The sequence below is a fragment of the Apium graveolens genome, chromosome 11 (genome assembly GCF_009905375.1).
Source record: "Apium graveolens cultivar Ventura chromosome 11, ASM990537v1, whole genome shotgun sequence".
Classification (NCBI taxonomy): domain Eukaryota; kingdom Viridiplantae; phylum Streptophyta; class Magnoliopsida; order Apiales; family Apiaceae; genus Apium; species Apium graveolens.
Window position 1 is genome coordinate 187,954,915 of NC_133657.1, and position 6,000 is coordinate 187,960,914.

A 6,000-nucleotide genomic window follows, 5' to 3' on the forward strand; every position below is an offset into this window, starting at 1 on the left:
TATGTTCTCCTTCTGCCATTCCTTTCTTTCCTCGCTTCTTTCCTCCACACTTTTACCAACCATATTCCCTATATCCACTATTTATGTTTTCAGTCTTGTTTCCTTCACTCTTGTCTTCAATCTCCTTCTTCTTTTCTTAAAGTTGACTTGACTTTAGCTGTTTTTCAAGCTTTGCTTGTGCTCTTTTGTCAGCCTCCAGCTTTTTAGCTTCTTCCTTTAGCCTCATGGTCTCTTCCCTCTTGGCTATTGAAAATTTGGGATGTCCTTGAATCACGCAGATACTCTTTCCCTCTCTATAGATGATAGCCATATTCATTCTTTCCACTACATCATTGGTGTCTTTGTGCTTTATGATGTTACCACCCAAAACTTTGTTTTCATCAGGCTTTGGAAGAGGAAAATCCACTTCTTTTAGTTGAGCAAAATTTAGAGGGTTCTTTGTAAAGTCCTTGTTGAATCTAATGGTTGGCTTGAGTACCATGGGCTTCAGGTTCCTTAAAGAAGTTTCTCCAACCTTATTCCTCCTTACTGGCTTGTGCTTCATAATGATTGGTTCAACTTTTGTGCTATGTTTCACAGATAAGGATTTTGCAGTTGTTGAACCAAACACTTGTTGCATCCTTTCATCAATTCTCCTCCTTTGCTCTTTCACCAGTCATCTCAGCTGCTGCTATCTGGATTAGGTCAATTCCATCAAGCTTTCCTTTTATTTGAAGTGTTGGAGAAGTAGTGATGACAGGAACTAGCACTTTGGATATTTGAATGTGTGTAGATGGCTCCCCTTCCCCTTCCCTTTTATTCTCCCCCTTTTTATTATCATCAAGGAGAGGGGTCAAGCCCTGTGCTTTAGCCAGTTGCATTAGAAGACTAGTCTGAGACTGTTGATTGTGAAGAATGGTGACCATAGAGTTTTCAATAACTTGAACTCTTTCCTCCAATTTGGCCAACTTCTTTGCAACATCTGATTCTCTTCTCAGTCTCAGTAACAGTTCCTGCATGGTACCAAAGGGCATGATTGAATCCAGCTTCTCAGTATTGTAGGACTTCAAGTCATCTATATCCTGCTTGAGTTCATCCACACTTAGATTCCGTCTCAATTATTGTAGCTTCATGAGATGTAGAGAATCTAAGTGGGATTAAAGAATAGCCTTGGTACCAGCATTTGAAGTTTCCTGAATTGCCTTTTGGATAGCCATGACTTGTTTGACTAAGGATACATTGAACTGCCCTGGTGTAGACTCTTTTGTCAATGCCCATTTAGGTAACTATGGAATAGAACTTGGGCCTTCATCTCCCCCTAAGTTCATGCTTCCATCAAAAGAATCAGAGTCATCATCATTAAAATTTACTCCAAATTCCTCAGATGGCTCACCATCTGTAGAAGGCATCATATTGACAGCAACTTTATCTCTTTATAGAGATTCTGAAGTATGTACTAGGTTTAAAGTCTTTTCTGCCTCCTCATTGCCCTGAGTAGCCAACAGTTGATAGGCTGACACAAGATGAGTAAAAGTGTCAGCATCCAAGAAAATGTATCAATTACAGCTTTGTAATGTTGCTGAAATTGTCTTTCCTTTTCAGCATCATCCACAATCATTGACTCACTAGAAATGGCTGGATCCACCCTTATACCTCATGTACCTGCTTTTCTCTCAATTTCTCTCTTTTCTTGCATCAGGGGCTCCCCCTGGCTCACACTCCTCACACCCTCACCTTCACCTACTAAGGTGGTACTCCTCTCACTTTCTTTTGCCATGCTGGAAGAAATAACATGCATATTTATACTCTAAAGCTCTCCTTTTGCCTGGGAGCAACCCAGCCTCTCACTCAAGTTTTCACTCAATTCCCTCAACCCTAGAAGTGATTGTACAGTAACCATGTCTTCTACACTTGGAGTTAATTCAGTTGTTTTTGTAGAGACCATCAACGGATAAGGAGTATCCGTTGAAGTTGAAACTGATGGTATCAACGGATAATTTCTGTTAAGCTTATCCGTTGAAGAACAACCACTTGTCAACGGATGAGGAATATCCGTTGAAGAAGGAAAAGAAGTAGAAATTAAAAGTGACATAATTGTTGAATCTGTGTGGATTGATTTTAATTTAGGTGACACAGATTCTTCAACTAAGTCTGAAAGAATTGGCTGATAATCCAATAAATCATCTAAAAGATGATGATCACCGGTATTTGAGTGGGGCTCCTCCCTTAGTTGTAAAGAGGGAGAATCAGGAATTGATGTGAAAATCATGTCCATATCCAGAAATGGTGATGGAGAATTTTGTGGTTGGTGTGTGTCAATTTTGAGAGAATGGGGCTGTGACTCCACATTTGTTGGAGTCACATCAAGCTGAATTTGTGAAGGCATAGATACAGGTGGTTGTATCTGTGCAGTGTGTGCACCCTGTGTTGAAACTGGGGTTTTGACCTTCTTTCTTCTTGTGAAGGCTTTTACAGGTGAGTGTGTGGCTTCAGTGTCCCTCCATCTTTTGTTCTATGTCCCTGGTTGGGGACTATTTTCAATAGCTGCACCCTTTTGGGAGGATGCAACTAGGGATGAGTTTGAATCATTTTCAACCACCACAGTCTTTTGAGAAACTATAGCTTGGCAAGCTTGGGTACCACTCACCTCTCCTACCTTATTCTGGGGGTTTTCTTGATGTTCACCCCTCCCTTCACCACTAACACCCTGTTCACTCCCCTCAGGGTTTATGGTAGTTGTTACAACTGTTGTCTTTTGAGAGATAACAGAGATGGCTTTCTTTGACTTAGATTTTGAAACTTTAGGTTTGGTGGCCTTGGTAGGAATCTGTTGGGGCATTAACACATATTCCATGGCCACATTTGAAGACAAAGAAATTATGGGGTTGGAAGTAGTAGGAGTTGAAGAAGTATTTACCTCACTTACCTGAGGTGCATCCATGATTGGTAAGTATACTAATGGCACCTGACTGTTGAGGTTAATTCTTAAAAGGTCTGCAAGGACCCTCTTCTCTTGTGCCCAGTATTTGAGTTTATTACTCTCATTATTTATGACCAAACCTTCAGCAACATGGTTAGCCAATAACATAAAGAATCTAGCATAGTAGATGTTATGAGGTCTATTAGCCTTGTTACCTAACCTAGTACCCAATTCTAGCATGACATAATTGCTAAAATTAAAGTACCTATCAGAAACCAGCATATAGAGCATATTAACAAGAGATGAAGTTATTGAATCAAAATCACTAATTTTCCCAGAGAAAACCTTAATAAAGGCATCACTAAGAAAACTCCATTCTTTTCTAAGGCCTTTTCTCTTAATACTGGCTAAACTAGTAGAATCAAGGGAATATCCTATGGAATCTAACATGCTAGATACATCATTATCAGTGTGTGGTGTCATGGCATTGTTTTCAGGTAATTTAAAATAGAACTGTATATCATCACAGTTAACACAATAATCTTTACCTTTGAGAGAGAAAGAGATGGTCATATCAGTGGGGTTGAACTCTGCAGTTGTCCACATTTCCTCAACTACCTCACAGTAAATCATTGGGGCTTCCAGTATTGCATAGCTTAGTTTGCAGTTTTTGATGAAGTCCATCATCTTGTGATAATCTGAGTGGGCTTCATTCTTTTCCACCAAAGCTACGAAATTGTTTTTCTCATAGACAAACCCAGATTGGGACATTATCTTTACTACTGGTGCCATTGTTGTGAGTAGAAGTTGCAGAGAAAAGTTGAGAGTTTTGGGAGAGAAAGAGAGTAAAAGCTTTTGAAAATTTCAAGAAAGCGTAAAGTAAAAATAAGAATTTAAAGGGGCTTTTATACTTTCTCAAATTAAAACGTAAAGAGAATGATTAAACAATATTTTTAAGTGAATTACAGCCGTTTGAGAATAAAAAAACTGTATGTACTCTAAAAACTGCCTTTAATACAAATACATACAACTGTGTATATATGTATGTATCAACGGTTAAGTAAATAGAATCAACGGCTGTGACTCACTTAAAATGACTGATGTGACACTTCAACGGATGAGGTAAATAGCTATCCGTTGAAGATTAACACAGTTTTATCCGTTGAAGGATAAAATTACCAGAAATATATTTGTCTTTCAACGGATAATGGACATCCGTTGATAGAACAATTTTGGCTTTCAACGGATAGGGAATATCCATTGATAGAATAAACTTTACTTAAAGCCAACTTTGTTCTTACAACAAATTCATTTCAGGCTACAAGACAAATTACAATTAGAACATGAATTTAGGAATAATTAAGCATACCTAGCTCACTTACCAATCTTGTGAATGTTGATTCATCAAGTGGCTTGGTGAATATATCTGCAATTTGTTTTTCACTTGGAACAAAATGAAGTTCCACTGTACCATTCATCACATGTTCCCTTATAAAGTGGTACTTGGTGTCAATGTGCTTGGTTCTTGAATGCTGCACTGGATTTTCAGTAATGGCAATGGCACTTGTGTTGTCACAGAATATTGGAATTTTGTCAACATTTAGCCCATAGTCAAATAGTTGATTCCTCATATTATATCTGTGCACAACAACTAACAGCAGCAATGTACTCAGCTTCAGCTGTTGATGTAGAAATAGAATTTTGCTTCTTACTGAACCATGACACGAGCTTATTCCCTAGAAATTGACAAGTGTCAGTTGTACTTTTCCTGTCTATTTTGCAACCTGCATAATCTGCATCTGAGTAGGCAATTAGATCAAAACCAGAATCTCTAGGGTACCAAATTCCTAGATTTGGAGTCCCTTTGAGATATCTAAAAATTCTTTTAATAGCAACTAAGTGAGATTCTCTAGGATCAGCTTGAAATCTGGCACAAAGACATGTAGAAAATATTATATCAGGTCTACTGGCAGTTAAATATAGAAGTGAACCAACCATGCCTCTATAGCTTGTAATGTCCACAGACTTTTCAGTCTTGTTTAATTCAAGCTTAGTGGCAGTGGCCATGGGAGTTTTTGTAGATGAACATTTCATTAAGTCAAACTTCTTTAAAAGATCATAAATATATTTAGTTGACTAATGAAAATTCCACCACTAACTTGTTTAACTTGTAAACCAAGAAAATAAGTTAGCTCTCCCATCATGCTCATTTCATATTTACTTTGCATTAACTTAGGAAACTTTTTACAAAGTTTATCATCTGTAGAACCAAATATAATATCATCTGCATAAATTTGAACAAGTATTGTAGAGCCATTAACATTTCTAAAAAAAGAGTTTTGTCAACAGTACCTCTTGTGAAGTAATTATCTAGGAGAAATTTTGACAAAGTCTCATACCAGGCTCTAGATGCTTGCTTTAGTCCATAGAGTGCTTTCAACAGATAATACACATGGTTTGGAAAATTTGGATCTTCAAACCCTGGAGGTTGGCTCACATAAACTTCTTCCTCCAATTCTCCATTCAGAAATACACTCTTGACATCCATTTGATAGACTTTGAAATTGGCATGGGCTGCATAGGCTAAAAAAATTCTGATGGCTTCAAGTCTTATAACAGGAGCAAATGTCTCATCAAAATCTATTCCCTCTTGTTGAGAATAGCCTTTGGCAACCAATCTAGCTTTATTCCTTATGACAATGCCATTTTCATCCATCTTGTTTCTGAATACCCATTTTGTGTCAATAGAACTCTTGTTCTTTGGTTTGGGTACCAGTTTCCATACTTTGTTCCTCTCAAATTGGTTTAGCTCCTCTTGCATTGCTAAAATCCAATTTGGATCCAATAGAGCTTCTTCCACTCTCTTAGGTTCCTCATGTGATAAAAACTACTGTATAGACATTCATCTTGAGTAGCCCTTCTAGTTTGCACCTTAGATGTTGCATCACCAATGATCAGTTCAAAAGGATGATTCTTGGTCCATTTTCTTTGAGGTGGTAGATTAGCTCTAGATGAGGTTGCCTCAGTATTGTCATGATGTGAGATAGAGTGTTGATTGGTTGAAACTCCCCCTGAGTTATTGGTCATTTGCAAGGAACTGG